The sequence below is a fragment of the Narcine bancroftii genome, chromosome 1 (genome assembly GCF_036971445.1).
Source record: "Narcine bancroftii isolate sNarBan1 chromosome 1, sNarBan1.hap1, whole genome shotgun sequence".
Lineage (NCBI taxonomy): Eukaryota > Metazoa > Chordata > Chondrichthyes > Torpediniformes > Narcinidae > Narcine > Narcine bancroftii.
The window spans coordinates 18,297,879-18,314,253 of NC_091469.1; positions in this window are offsets into that span (position 1 = coordinate 18,297,879).

Genomic DNA, 16,375 nt, shown 5'->3' on the forward strand with positions numbered 1-16,375 from the left:
GCAAGCAACATGAGAAGACAACTTTGAGATCTGTGCTCTCTCTCAAAGATCTTTTGGCTTCAGTTTACCAAACAAACGGAATTTAGTTTATGATCTTTGCTTCGGTTGCGATCAAAATTTTGTGAGTCTTGTGTGTTTTGCATTTATTTTGTGTCTAAGTTTTTTTCTGTGGGCTGGTTGGAAATATAACTTAGACTTTAATTACATATGTTATATTTAGGTTGGGGAATTTATTAGTTTTACACTGTTATAAAAATTTGCATATTAACCAGTGGGCATTGTTATAAAAAGTGGGATTTTAAATTAAAGTTTGATGGTGAATTTTTGTTAATAAAGTAATTGTTCATCTTTACCCCTGTGTAATATGCCTTCTTTGTGGTTGCTGGTTTGATCTTATAACGTGTCATAGAAAAGTGCAGCATAATACAGGTCCTTTGGCCCATAATGTTTGCCGGCCTACATAAACCTATTCCGCCATCATTCTGACCATTTCCAACTTAATAGCCGATAATTTTCCATTTTTTCTTACTTCACTGTGCCGATCTAACAATTTTTTTAACTGTCCCCATTGTTGTAGCATCCACCACCCCTAGCAATGCATTCCAGGCATTCACCACTCTGTGTGTAAAAAAAACTTACCTCCAATGTTTCCCCTAAATTTTTCTCCACTCTCCTCAAATAGACATCCACTGGTTTTGGCTGGTTCTACCCTTGGTAAAAAGGAGTTGAATGTCCACCCTACCTATGCTTCTCATAACCTTACATGCTCTACTAAGTCACCTCTTATCCTCCATCGCTCCAAAGAGAAAAGTCCCAGCTCAGACAACATTTCTTCATGAGACATTTCCTCCAGTTTTCACAACATCCTGATAAAGGATATCTTGAAACTTTAAATTTAAGGTCATAAATATGAAGCAAATTGATTGTTTTAAATGTGGGGAAAATAATAAGATAATAAATGACTGCAATGTCATCATGTTCCCTTCCACAGCAGCAGCTGAATTTTATTCATTTACTGTAGCAATCAATAAACTGGATTCTATGATTCTTTTCTACATTTGTAAACATTTTGCAGTGCAGTCCTCTTCCTCTTCCTGACTCTTTCATAGACTCTGTTCTTTCCATCAACGGTGGTGAAAATTGTTAATTAAGGGAATGATGTGTTATATAGTTAACAGTGCTAGTCTAACAGGTGTTACAATAGAAGATTTATGTTTGTAAAAAAGAAGAGTATTTTATGACTATAACATTTTGTTAATATATGCATAGCTGAGCTTATTGATATCATGACTTCAGCATATGGCAATGCACTTCAGTAATGAAATATTTTGTTTCATCTCAAAGATTAGATCAAAATGTCTGAATTTCAGATCTGAGACACTACAGTTCTTTAAATATTTGAACAGAAATTGTTTAATTATGAAAGAATGTATATCTAAGTACCTGTTTTATGCTTGTGATTTTTGTCAATTGAAAACAAAATTGAAAAAAAATTAAGATTGTTGATAATACAATACCAATAATCACAACCTACTTCACAGAACTGTGGTAAAAAAATTAAAAAAAATGTTAAAAAGTCATACAAAATTAACATTAGGACAGGTGAGTGAACACCTGTACAGAGAAGTTGCCCAATAAAACAGACATGTGTAACAGACAGGGACCACCCTGTTCTAACTTTCATTGAGGTCATGGCTGATCTGTGACCTAACCTCATTTATCTGTTATTTTCCTGCATCCTTTAATACTTTTGAATAACAAAAATCTATTAATTTCATATATGAATTCAACAATTGACCAAATGTAATTTTTCAGAAGTGAATTTCTTACATTTCTTGATCAATACATTGACATCTCTGATACAGAAGCTGAGGCATATCTGACCAAAAGTATTATTGTTACTTTGAGAAAATGTGACTGTCATTTCATTACAGAAGTTCACTGCATGTAATATGATATTAGATTACATATTTTCATGAAATACTTGTAATTTTTATTTTCTGAGTATCATTTTACTACAATTTTTATCATTTCATCCAAAGTTAATATAATCTTCCTAAAATAAAAATGGATAATATTCAGCAAGTCAACCAACATCCTCTTGAAATTTGTTTCCACAACTCTATCCAGTGTTCTATGTGTACTGTCCTCCAGAATTAAAGACCAGCATCAATAAGCCTTTTGAATTATTTCCCGCACTTATGTTATTTGAAAGCTTCAAGTTCATGGATCTCCAAGTTTCCACGACTGCTAATTCTTCAACACTCTTGAAGTACTGAGTTCTATTATTAAAGGAATCCAAGTTATTGTATTTTTGCTGAGTTTCTCAATCTATCCCTATCCCTTTGTGATTTACCACCTGTAAAGCCATTTATATTTGGCTTTCTATCCCACCATTAGAAAGTTATTTATAAGAAAAATATATCAATTTCAGCTATAATGCAAAACCTTTACGAGTTGCATTCTCCTAGTCTGAGTGCCTGTCCATTACCTTTGACCTCTGTCTCCTGTCTCTTAATTGATTTCCTTAGCAGATCAATAATCTATATTACATTCCCTGAGCTTTAATAACATTTTTTTTTGTTAGGGACTTTATCAAATAATTTTTGGATGCCTATATTTGATTTACTTTTTATTTGTTTTTCAATATGAATGTCATGTGGTCAGAATCATGCAATACAAAGACATCTTTCATCCCCCTATGCCTATACTAGCTAGCAGTATCCATACACACTAATCTCATCTACCAATATTTGGGATGTGGATCGGTCATCCATGTACTCATCCAGATACTTTCCAATGTTGTGAGACAGTGTGCTCCAGATTCCAAACATACCCTGGGTGGAAGTATTTCCAGTTAGATCCCCTCTAAACCCTTTTGTCTCTTACCCTATGCCAAACTCCTCCAGCTTTAAGGCACTTCCACGCAGGAAAAAAATGCCTCTGGATCCCCAATTTTCTGTTGATATTGAGCAGAAGAAAAGCCCATTCACTGTGTCCATTCACATAGCAAGCCCACGTGCCAGAGCAAAAAAAGTGGGCATAAAGCACAGCAGTGTCAGCGAATAGTGTGATGTATAACATGCGCACCAGGTGGTGACATTAAAAATGGTGGACAAACAGCACTACCTAATGCTAGTCTGGTACATTTTGTCCAGTGTTCAGGTACAGGAAAATCTTCTCTGCATCGTATTCGCCCTTTTGATGCATGCAATGTCACGTGTTCGTGCGATCAGAAATGCATTGGAGGAGAATTTAAAGAGAAGCAGGGAGCAGTATGAGGCAAACAGGCATGCTGACATTAGATGCTATAGATGGAGATGCTGCTTATTATGAGTCTTTTTATGATGGTCTCCAATAGAAGAATGTGGGGGGGGGAGAGAGAGAGAGAGAGAGAGAGAGAGAGAGAGAGAGAGAGAGAGAGAGAGAGAGAGAGAGAGAGAGAGAGAAACCACCAGGGTCTCTGTTATGGTCTAATGTTCTCAATAAATTTGATGACGAGGAGTGGAGGACTCATTTCCATATGTCTTGGCACACTTTTGACTTTGTTTTGGGGCACATAAAGGCAGCAAACTGATGACAGCCTCTGGAACCTCAGTTTAGACTCACTGTTGCTTTGCGGTGGTATGCAACCCCAAGTGAATATTGATCCATCAGTTGTAATTTTGGAGTGGGTATCTCCACTCTGTGTGTGTGTGTGTGTGTGTGTGTGTGTGTGTGTGTGTGTGTGTGTGTGTGTGTGTGTGTGTGTGTGTGTGTGTGTGTGTGTGTGTGTGTGTGTGTGTGTGCGCGCTGGTATGCCTGGTTACAGGAACACTGAAGGAGGCCATAGCCAAACATTATGTCCATTTGCCAAGTGGCACATGTCTTCAGGAGACAATGGGTGGATTTGAAGACAATTCTTCTTTAAGCTGTTGTTGACAACAACTGTTGTTAAGAATCTCAGCCTGAGTAACAATCTTTCTTCATAATCAATTCTTGTGCAGCAAATGTCAATGAATGTGCTCACGTCTTTTGCTCTTCCAGCTTCACAGATGTGTATGTGGGTTGGCCTGGCTGCATGCATGATGCTTGAGTTTTAAACAACTCACCCATTTACAGAAAGCCTAAATATCAAGGCAGGTACCCCTTCCCACATGAAGTAAGTTTCTATACCTCATTATACAGTGATGTATGTGTGGAAAAGGCAATTCCACTTGTTTTTCTGTCACATGTAATTAAGCAGGATGTAATGACAATGAGGTATAAACTTGTTAAATGAAAAACTGGCTGACTGACTACTTCAAATGAGATTTTTGAACAAGTACAAGGGTCAGGTTCTATCATTTTATAAATGGTCACCAAAAAGCAATATTGAACTGATTGTTTGAGATGTCAGAGGATGCTTAAAGTAGTTATACATCTACATTTATCTCCCCACAAAATTCCGAATTCATCAATGATGTGCATCTCATCGGTGGCCCAGCCTACCCCCTCAGGAAGTGGCTGATAAAGAGGTTCACTCACCACCACTCACTTGATCAATGTCAATGGACCTTCAATGTTTGAACTCGGCAAGGATGGTGGTAGGAAATGCCTTTGGATGACTCAAAGGTCACTGGCAGTGCCTGGTCAAGAGACTTAATATTAGTACCAGTCGTATATCAGATGTTGTTACCTGTTGTTTTCTGCACAATATATGTGGAATTAAAAAGGAGCACTTCATGCCTGAGTGGACCCCATTACCATGAGCCTGACTGAGTTGCCTAACGGGGGTACAAACACACAGAAACCAGCCTATCCATGAAGCAATTATGTCAATTCTATAAAGTAAATCAGTGAGCAGAATGGAGACAAAAATTAATGATTTTTATTAAAGGTCTAAGGCATTTGTCCAAGAAATCTAGTGTAAAGGTAAAATGTAAACAACAATAACAATAAAGAGTGCAAACTGAATGTTAGTAAACATTTTTCAACAGTGCAAAATAAGAACACAATCATAAGTATATTCAGAAGTGATGACTCCAGCAGATGGAGGAAGGTCGAGGATGAGGGGAAAATAAAAATGACTTGTATGCCTCATCCATCTGGACGAGGCTGTGACATCCATTTGTAGGCAGGGAGTAGAATTGCCTCTTGCAGGAACATGGTACTGACCTGAGAGAGTTTGGTGATATGTAAAGGGAAAGGGGGATGCATGGCAGGGAAGGGCATGCGCACAATTAGGTCCCGCAGAAGAGAGGCCTGATTTTTCGTGTCACGCTGTATGTCTTGAAGAACAATGCCAAATGAATTCAAGTGGTGCCGTGCCACCAACTCAACCTCGCAGCCTTCTCCTCGTGCTTCCTCTTCTTCTCCAGTTCTTCACGATCATCGTCATCCTGCTCCATTCTCTTTCATTTATTTGGAAAACTCCTGTACCTTTGTCAATCTTTGGCCTTTCGGCTGCAGCTGGCATCCTAGAAAGCAAAACAGCCCAAGTGACATTAGCTACATTAGTCCTTATGGCCAGAAACACACTCATGAAACCGAATTAGATTGACTGTAATCACGAACAAAAAATTATTTTTTACTTGGAGAATCTCAGATCGGCTCGACAGTTTCCAATCTGGTGGCCTCACCAGCTTCTGCAGTGATGCTGGAGGATGGAGATGCAGGAGGGTTGGAATTGGAGACAACTGGCTTGTCCATTGTGCTCAGGAGAGAGACTGGATTGGCAGAGTGGTTGGTCTAGACTGGCACAGGTCAAAATAGCACCAGTCCAAATGGCCTCTGACACTTCTACCATTGTTGTCCATTACCTGATAGAAGTTCTTCTAGAGGCTCTTCACCTTTGTTATCATCTGGGCTTTGTTCCTAGTGAAACCATGCTCCATGAGCTGTGTAGACAGCCTTTTACACTGTATTGGTCATCTGGCGTTTGATTTCCTCTGAACCCTGTGGGTCAGTAGCTCCCTGACTTCATTGCTGCCCCAACTTGCACACGTTGCTATTTTGTTTTGTGTGTAGGACAATCACTGACTTGTAGCTTTTTTTTTGAAGTCCTGCACAAAATGGTGCACACATTCAATCACCGTTTTTGTGATGCAAACTGATTTCCACATTCACAACACTTCACCTCTGAGACTACCTCACTTGGGGGATTAAAGGAGGATGAAAGTGATCCCGCAAGCCTCCTCGATTGTGTTCAGAAGGTAAGCAGAGCTTTGAAAAGGGCTACAATAGCTGGCTTGTACCAACAGTGTAAAAATACCTTTAGATTCCTCGGGTGAAATGTTTTCCCAACGTCTACACCATATGAGGCTATCATCATTTCATTTAGCTCTATAAAGTACCCCCTCAGCCTTCTCTGTTCAAAGAAAAGCAAACCCAATTTAGCTGGTCTCTCCTCATATCTAGAACTGGCCATCCCAGGTAACATAATGGTGAATCTCCTCTACACCCTCCACTTATAACCAGAACTATACATAGTTTAACCTGGATAGAACCTACACAGATAATGGTGGGGATCAGGGGAGTGCTGTAGGGCAGAGGGATCTTGAGTACAGGTACAGAGTAGTTTGAAAGGGTAGTCAAAATGGGTTTCAGCAAACTGGCCTTCAGTTAGTATATTGAATATCAAAGTTGGGAGGTACTGTGCAGTTGTTGCAGATATTGGTGAGGACCTATTTGAAGTATTGTGTTCAGTTTTGTGCATCATGCTGATGGGAAAAAAAAAATAAGATTTCAGAGTACATACATGACACAAAAGCATTAAAATATTAAAGATTGTTAAGAACAAGGTCGATTGATGTGATTTCAACAATTAAGGAATTAATATGGATTAACTCGGGATACTCTTTTTTCATTATCTTCAACTGAGAGGATATTTGTGAGAAAAGTTAGGTCCAACAATGTTTCTACTGGATTGTAGTGCACTGAAAAATCTTATCAGGGGAGTTAATACTGAGATATTTACTTTGCAATGCACATTTTATTATAAACAGGGAATCCATAAATCTAGACAGGAATGGGACAATCAATGAGAAAAGATGGTCAGGTATTTATTGAGATTGTATGACAACTACCATAAATATTAGGTATAGATTAGTTCAATATAAATACCTACATCAATTATATTTAATGCTGCAAAAATTGAATAGAATAAAATCAGACATCAGATAAATGTTTTAGATGTGGTGAAGTCACAGGAACCTTTTTGCATTCTACATGGTCATGTTCTAAATTAAAGCATTTTGGTTAGATTTAGAAAATATTTTAGTGCAAATTACAGGTACCATTTTTCCACAAAATCCAGACTTATTTTTATTAGGAAATATAGAAAGAACAAGACCTTAGTTGAAATTATCAATGTACCAAACAAAATTTGTCAAAAGAGCTTTAACAGTGGCAAGGAAGTGTATTGTCGTGACTTGGAGATCAGACGCATATTTAGGTATGGAAAGATGGAACGCAGAAATTCAACGCTGCATTCCATTAGAATTTAAGAGATAAATATGCTACATTTTTTTGCAAATTTGGAGCCCATATATGCAGAATTTAGGGGTCAATATGTAAAAATGTACTTCCAGCCTCTTGAGACCTGTGTTAATCTTCTTCCCTAAAATGGCTGTATAAACATTATGGGATCCCAGTGTGTGAACCGATCCTTCGAGCAATGCAGGAAACTACTTTCTTCTTGCTTTTCTATACTTCTTCTATCTAAACATCTTTATAGTTGGGGTTGGAGCCTTGGGAGGAGGTTTAGTTTTTACAAGCAGAGAGAGAGAGAGATTGAGAAGTCAGTTCTGCAGTAGCTTTTGAGGCTGCAACATGACAAGATGGCAGGCTTGTTGAAACCCCATTTTGAAGATAGTTGTGAGTTCTGAGTTCAGCCTGATGAAAACCCTTGCAGTCCTTACAAAAGGAAATAGCCAGCTAGAGTGTTTCACCTGAAATAAGGGAAACAAGAGGAACTCTGTGGTGACCTGGAAGAAAAGGTTATCATTTGGAAAACCCATGTTGGGGCGAGTTTCTTCGGTAAGACAGTGAAGTGACTGATTGTAGGAAATCAGTTTGTGTGTGTCCAATGAGCAACTAATATCTCTCTGAAACCAACAAGAACCTTCCTGACTGGTAACCATTTAACTTTAAGCACCTGAGCCTGGTGAAAATTCATAAATGTTAAATTCTGTGCACAGTATAAGAATTGTCTGATACAGGTGAATTTGAAGAAGTGAGAAGTGAATGATTGGACTATCAAAGCAAAGAACTTTCCTGAACACATGCACAATACATACATATGTACTTAGAATTAGAAGGGGGTTAAGTTAGGTTAAGTTAAGTTAATAATAATAAGTTAAAGTTTGATCCTGTTTTTATGTTTAAAGAAAATTAAAAACAACTTCTGTTTAAGTAACCATTTGTCTTGGTGAATTTCTATTGCTGCTGGGTTTTGGGGTCTTCTGGGCTTGTAACAAAGGTGATGCACAGAATTTACATATCTAAACTCAAATTATCCTGTTTCTATGCAGATGTTGATCTATTATGTGAAAAGTAAAATTTTTGAAACTTCACTGGGAATGTTCTAAATTAGGAAGATATTGGGAGATTATTTTTCATTCTTTATCAGCAATTTTTAAGATTAAATTGAATATATTCCTTTTAATTGCCCTGTTAGTTTTTTTTTCTCATGAACCAGATAAACTTTCATCAGCACCTCAAGAAAGTTTCAGCTTTTAGCAGGTTGATAGCCAGATGAGCAGTTTTAATGAAATGGAGAGATGAACTCTCACCGACTCATGCACAGTGGCAACAGAATGTAATGATATAATGATATACTTAGAGAAAATTAAAGTCAATATTAAAGATAAAAGTTTCAGTTTGAAAAGGTATAGGGCTCATTGATAGAATACTAACATAATTGGCAGTTTTAGGTGGATATGGGTGCTTTAGTGCTGGTCCGTCCGTCTTCTGGAGGTCATGACTTGTTACACCTTTGTATTTTTCTTGTAACCTTGATTAGAGGGAGGGGTTAGATTAGTATGGTTTTTAGTTATTTTTTTTGTTTTAGATAAGTGGATTTATCAGGTTTAATTATGATTATCCTAGATAATATCTTTTGTAGATATTACATCAAGGTTCTTGTTGGTTTCAGAGAGATATTAGTTGCTCATTGGACACACACAAACTGATTTCCTCCAATCAGTCACTTCAGTGTCTTGCCGAAGAACCTTCACTTCAAGACAAAGCCCAGGAACAATAAGCCCCCAGAAAGAGTTTCAATGTTGGAAACCTGCAGTCAGACGAAGTGAGAGGAAACTTCCAGGCAAACCTCAAAGCAAAGCTCAAGGATGCAATGTGCCTCACGGACTCGTCCCCTGGGAACAGCTGAAGACTACCATACTGCAATCTACTGAAGAGGTACTGGGCTTCTCCTCCAGGAAAAACAAGGATTGGTTTGACGAAAACAGCCAGGAAATCCAGGAGCTGCTGGCAAAGAAGCGAGCTGCCCACCAGGCTCACCTTACAAAGCCGTCCTGGCCAGAGAAGAAACAAGCCTTCCATCGCGCATGCAGCCATCTTCAGCGCAAACTACGGGAGATCCAAAATGAGTGGTGGATGAGCCTCGCCAAATGAACCCAGCTCAGCGAGGACATTGGCGAATTCAGGGGTTTTTACGAGGCTCTAAAGGCTGTGTACGGCCCCTCACCCCAAGTCCAAAGCCCGCTGCACAGCTCAGATGGAAAAGTTCTCCTCAGCTACAAGATCTCCATCCTCAACCGATGGTCAGAACACTTCCAATCTCTTTTTAGTGCCAACCACTCAGTCCAAGATTCCGCCCTGCTCCAGCTCCCTAAGGCTAGAGCTGGATGAGGTCCTCACCTGGGAAGAGACATATAAGGCAATTGAACAACTGAAAAGTGGCAAAGCAGCAGGTATGGATGGAATACCCCCCAGAGGTCTGGAAGGCTGGCGGCAAAACTCTGCATGCAAAACTGCATGAGTTTTTCAAGCTTTGCTGGGAACAAGGAAAACTGCCTCAGGACCTTCGTGATGCCATCATCATCACCCTGTACAAAAACAAAGGCGAGAAATCAGACTGCTCAAACTACAGGGGAATCACGCTGCTCTCCATTGCAGGCAAAATCTTCGCTAGGATTCTCCTAAATAGAATAATACCTAGTGTCGCCGAGAATGTTCTCCCAGAATCACAGTGCGGCTTTCGCGCAAACAGAGGAACTACCAACATGGTCTTTGCCCTCAGACAGCTCCAAGAAAAGTGCAGAGAACAAAACAAAGGACTCTACATGACCTTTGTTGACCTCACCAAAGCCTTCGACACCGTGAGCAGGAAAGGGCTTTGGCAAATACTAGAGCATGTCGGATGCCCCCCAAATTTCCTCAACATGGTTATCCAACTGCACGAAAACCAACAAGGTCGGGTCAGATACAGCAATGAGCTCTCTGAACCCATCTCCATTAACAATGGTGTGAATAAAGCCTGCGTTCTCGCACCAACCTTCTTTTCAATCTTCTTCTGCATAATGCTGAACCAAGCCATGAAATACCTCAAAAATGAAGACGCTGTTTACATCCGGTACCGCATGGATGGCAGTCTCTTCAATCTGAGGCGCCTGCAAGCTCACACCAAGACACAAGAGCAACTTGTCCGTGAACTACTCTTTGCAGACGATGCCGCTTTAGTTGCCCATTCAGAGCCAGCTCTTCAGCGCTTGACATCCTGTTTTGCGGAAACTGCCAAAATGTTTGGCCTGGAAGTCAGACTGAAGAAAACTGAGGTCCTCCATCAGCCAGCTCCCCACCATGACTACCAGCCCCCCCACATCTCTATCGGTCACACAAAACTCAAAACAGTCAACCAGTTTACCTATCTCGGCTGCACCATTTCATCAGATGCAAGGATCAACAACGAGATAGACAACAGACTCGTCAAGGCAAATAGCGCCTTTGGAAGACTACACAAAAGAGTCTGGAACAACAACCAACTGAAAAACCTCACAAACATAAGCATATACAGAGCCGTTGTCATACCCACACTCCTGTTCGGCTCCGAATCATGGGTCCTCTACCGGCATCACCTACAGCTCCTAGAACGCTTCCACCAGCGTTGTCTCCGCTCCATCCTCAACATTCATTGGAGTGACTTCATCCCTAACATCGAAGTTCTCGAGATGGCAGAGGCCGACAGCATCGAATCCACGCTGTTGAAGATCCAACTGCGCTGGGTAGGTCACGTCTCCAGAATGGAGGACCATAGCCTTCCCAAGATCGTGTTATATGGCGAGCTCTCCACTGGCCATCGTGTCAGAGGTGCACCAAAGAAGAGGTAGAAGGACTGCCTAAAGAAATCTCTTGGTGCCTGCCACATTGACCACTGCCAGTGGGCTGATATCGCCTCAAACCGTGCATCTTGGCGCCTCACAGTTCGGCGGGCAGCAACCTCCTTTGAAGAGATCGCAGAGCCCACCTCACTGACAAAAGACAAAGGAGGAAAAACCCAACACCCAACCCCAACCAACCAATTTTCCCCTGCAACCGCTGCAACCGTGTCTGCCTGTCCCGCATTGGACTTGTCAGCCACAAACGAGCCTGCAGCTGACGTGGGCATTTACCCCTCCATAAATCTTCGTCCGCGAAGCCAAGCCAAAGAAAGACGTTTGGTATATTATTTAACCGATCTATACACATAATCATTTTAACAAACAATCACATTTAACAATTATGAACAAAATTTTAAATTTGTTGTATTGTGCATTTATTTTAATTATATGATATGTATATGATGTGGCGACGCACGTTCTTGTAGTGGTGAACCGACCCTGCTGGTCACTCGTGGATGGCGGAGCAGCCACGGCAAGAATGGCATCGCAGGACTATCCCTTCCAGTCCAGACCGGAAGCAAGCGCCGGAACGCTAGGGGTGGGACCTAGATCGGCCTGAAAGGCTGCAGCAGGAGATTCAAATAAAAGCACTTTTGATACCAGAGCTCACAGCCTGTCTTCTCAGTCTCTTCACCGCACTTGTTCACCACACACTACATTGATGACCCCGACAAGTCTCCACATCCTGAAAACTCAAAACAATAGAACAAGCTGTAGGCACTGTCAATTCAAGCTGCCAACCATCTGTACAAACAGGCCCTGCACTTGGTTCGGCCAAGCAGAGACCCAGTTCAAGATCAAACAGATAACTTCCGATTTAGTGAGATACTTCTACGTCATCAGCTCGCTCAACTAGGAAGCTGCCTCGTGAGTCAATGACCTAATTCAGGTGCAGCTGGAGGATGGTAAATACATGGCTCTGAGGAACCACCTCATTAGCAGGTACAGCCTGCCACAACACACTCCTGCACTTGCATGGCCTGGCCGATAGGACGGCCCCCTCTGCTGTCATGAACGAGATGCTCACATTGGCAGGAGGGCACAAGCCCTATCTCATGTTTGACCAGGCATTCCTTGAGCAGATGCACAAGGATATTAGGCTCCTCTTGGCCAACGTGGACTTCAGTGACCCATGCAATGTTGTGGCACATGCGGATGTTCTCTACCACTCAAAAACGCGAAGCCAGAGTCATCAACAAGGACAACACCCAAGTCTAGTTCACCATGTGAGCAGGCCTTACCCCATCAGAGGATGGAGAGGTCCAATCCCGAATGATCTTTTTATCACCAGCGTTGGGGGACATCTGCCCACAGATGCCAGGAAATGATATGGTCAGCCGCCCTTAGTGGCTGCAGTGGCTGGATGTCCAAATAGCCTTCTCTACATCTGGGACAGCATCTCAGGCCATAGGTTCTTCATGGACACAGGGGTGGAGATTAGCACTTGAGATGCATATGAGACTACATGGTCCTTTCCATCAGGCTGCCAATTACACCACCATCCAAACCTTTGGAAAAATATGGATTCCTGGAAGTTTCAGTGACAGCACATTCCAATGGTCCTTCACACTTGCTTCGGTGGACAAATTCTGACTTGGTGTAGATTTTCTCTGAGCCCAGTTCCTACTTGTTGACCTCCAGGCAGACAGTGCCCCTCGGCAGATCAAACGAACCATCCACCCAGCTTGCTTCTGTGGAGACCAAACACGGCCATTATGGCCACCTTCTTGCAGACTTACCCTCCATTCTGCAACCACAGTTCATGGCAGCCATGCCCAAACATGACATACAACACTATATTGCTACCACTGGTCCTCTATTGCATTCATATGCCCGTCGCCTTGCCCCAGACAAACTCAACCTCACCAAGGAAGAGTTTAGGTGCAGGGAGTAGCTGGGCATTATCCATCGTTTTGATAGCCCATGGGTCTCATCCCTCCACTTGGTGCCTAAGTCCAATGGCGATTACAGATGTCTCAATGATGCAGCATCACCAAACTGCTACCCAACGTCCCACATCTAGGATTTTGCAGCAAATCTCCATAGTGCAAAGCTGTTCTCCAAAGTTGACTTAATCCGGTGATATCACCAGATCCCCGTGCACCCGGATGACATCCAAAAGACCACTATCATCACCCCGTTCAGCCTGTTCAAGTTCCTATGCATGTAGTTGTGTTTGAAAAACATGGTGCAGACCTTTCAGCGCCTCATTGACATGGTCAGGATAGACTTGCCTTTCCTTTTCATCTACCTCAATGACATCCTGGTAGCCAGCAGTTCGCCTGCAGAAACATGACGCACCTCTGTCAGCTGTTCACTCACCTTCCACAGTTCCACCTCATTGTTAATCCAGAGAAATGCCAGTTCAACCTCACGTAAATAGACTTTCTGGGCCGCAAGATCACCCCAGCTGGTGCCACCCCTTTACCAGGCAAGGTCGATGCCATCTAGCAGTTTGGCAAACCAACAACACTAAAAAGGGCCTTCAGGAAATAGTGGGCATGGTGGATTTTACTACAGGTTCATCCCTGCAGCAGCGTACATTATGCGCCATCTCTTCACTTTAATGTCGGGCTCATCGAAGAAGCTTGAATGGACAGAGGAGGCACATAGTGCATTAAAACAGACTAAAGAAGCTCTGGGCCACACTATGGCACTGGTACACCCACAGATGAATGTACCAACAGCCCTCACAGTTGACACGTTCAACACGACTGTGGGTGCTGTCTTGGAACAGTTCGGTAATGACTCATCGTAACCCCTCGCCTTCTTCAGTTAACACCTGCTGCTGACTGAATTGAAGTATGGCGTATTTGACTGAGAACTACTCACCCTCAACCTGGCCATCTGCCACTTCCTGGAAGGGCATCCATTTACTGTCTTCACTGACCACAAGCTGCTTACTTTTGCCTTTGCAAAGTCCTCCAACCCGTGGCCTGCCTGACAACAGAGACACTTACCCTACATCTCTGAATTCACCACTGCTATCCAATACCAATCCAGAAAACACAAATTTGTTGCCAATGCACTTTCCAGGCCTTCAGTCAACACCTTGGCACAGGGCATCAACTATCGTGATCTGGTTCAGGCACCACCCTGAGATGCTCAGCTTCAGTACAGCAATGACAGAGCTGCAGCTCCAAGACCTGCACTTGACGCTGATGGCATCATGCTCCTCTGCGATGTTTCCACTGGCTAGCCCCATCCTCTCATCCCCACCCAGTGGAAGAGAATGGATTTGGACTTAATCCATGGTTTATTGCACCTCTCCATCCACATAACAGTGCAGCTAGTAACCGCAAAATTTGTTTGGCACAGCCTGTGTAAACAAGTCACTGAGTTGGGTGAAAAACTGCACAGACTGCCAGATGTCCAAGGTCCAGTGGCACACCAGACACCAACTCCAATACTTCAATACCCCAACACATCCACCTTGACATAGTCAGACCCCTGCCTGTCTCCCAGGGATCCTGCTATATACTCACTGTGATGGACAGATTCACCTGCTGGCCAAAAGCCATATCTATCCCAGATGCCTCCACAGAGACATGTACCTGGGCTTTTCTTGCCGCCTGGTTCTCCCACTTCGGTGTCCCAACAGATGTTACAACCAACCAGGAGCACAATTCACCTCTGCTTTGTGGACACAACTCTCCAGACTCCTGGTCACCCAGCTGCACCATACTACAGCTTACCACACTGAAGCCAATGGGCTAGTAGAAAGTTTTCACGGTCATCTCAAATCAGTGCAGATGGCATGGCTCGATAAGCCCAACTGGGTGGATGAACTACCCAGGGTTCTCTTGGGCATTTGCACAGCACCCAAGGATGACCTTGGGAGGTCCTCAGCCAAACTAGTCTACGGAGAGACGATCACAGTTTCTGGACAATTCCTCCCTTCAGCAACCAATCATGATGCCAACACCTGTGTGACAGACTGGGCTTTATCGCACCACCCTCACCATGGCGACATGGTCAACTGCCCTGCAACTACCCCCCTGACTTGCTTTCCTTTGAGTGTGTATTCATGCGCAGGGGCGCACACAGGACTCCTCTTCAATGACATTATGTCACTGTAGCCCAAACAGTGTGCTACACAGAAATGCTTCAATGTTCACTCTTGACAATAGGGGCAAGGAGGAGGTTTTCAGGCTGGACCATTTAAAACCAGCGCATGTGGACATGTCCCAGGCAGTTCAGGTTCCCTCACCAGTGCCTAGAAGTCGGCTGCCAAAACAGCACATCTTTCCCACAACGCATCCCAAGATCATTGGTGCCTGTTGTGGGTGGGTGGGGTGGTGTGGTGACACATATTCTTGTAGCAGTGAACTGGCCCTACTTGTGGTCGGTGGAGCGGCTGCAACAAGGATGGCATCGTGGAACTGTCTCTTCTGACCCAGGCCGGAAGGTCACGTATTTGCTTGCGTCGCTAGCACCAGGACATTAGGGGTGGGACTGAGATGGGGCTTAAAGGCTGCAGTGTGAGATTCAAATAAAAGCTGTTGTGATATTGCAGCTCACAGCTTATCATCTGAGTCTCTGCACTGCACTCACTCACAACATGCTTCAAAGGGAATATATTGACTGTTTTCCTTTATAATTACTTGCAGGAAATAAAATTATGTTATCTATGACTCATTCAAATAAATTCATACTGAAATTGAGCTGAGTTTTCCAGAGTTTATTAAACATTATTATCAATTGCTATACATTGTTACAAACCATTAAACTTTTGTTAGATGAGGATTAAACAATGATTAAATGTTCAATAAAAGTTGTTGCATCATTCTAATTTCTTGCCATTTTGTAGAACAAAGAAAACTATTTAAAACTAAAGGAGCACAATAGTCCAAAACCTTGAGGTTTTATTGTTGATGGATTTGAGCACAGAGGTACTATCAGTTCAACATATGGAATCTGTTAGTATCATCTGCAACTCTTTTTTTCAACATTGTGTCCATTCTGCTCACCATGCTGACAGCCGTCAACTCTATTCGTAGGACTAATCATGA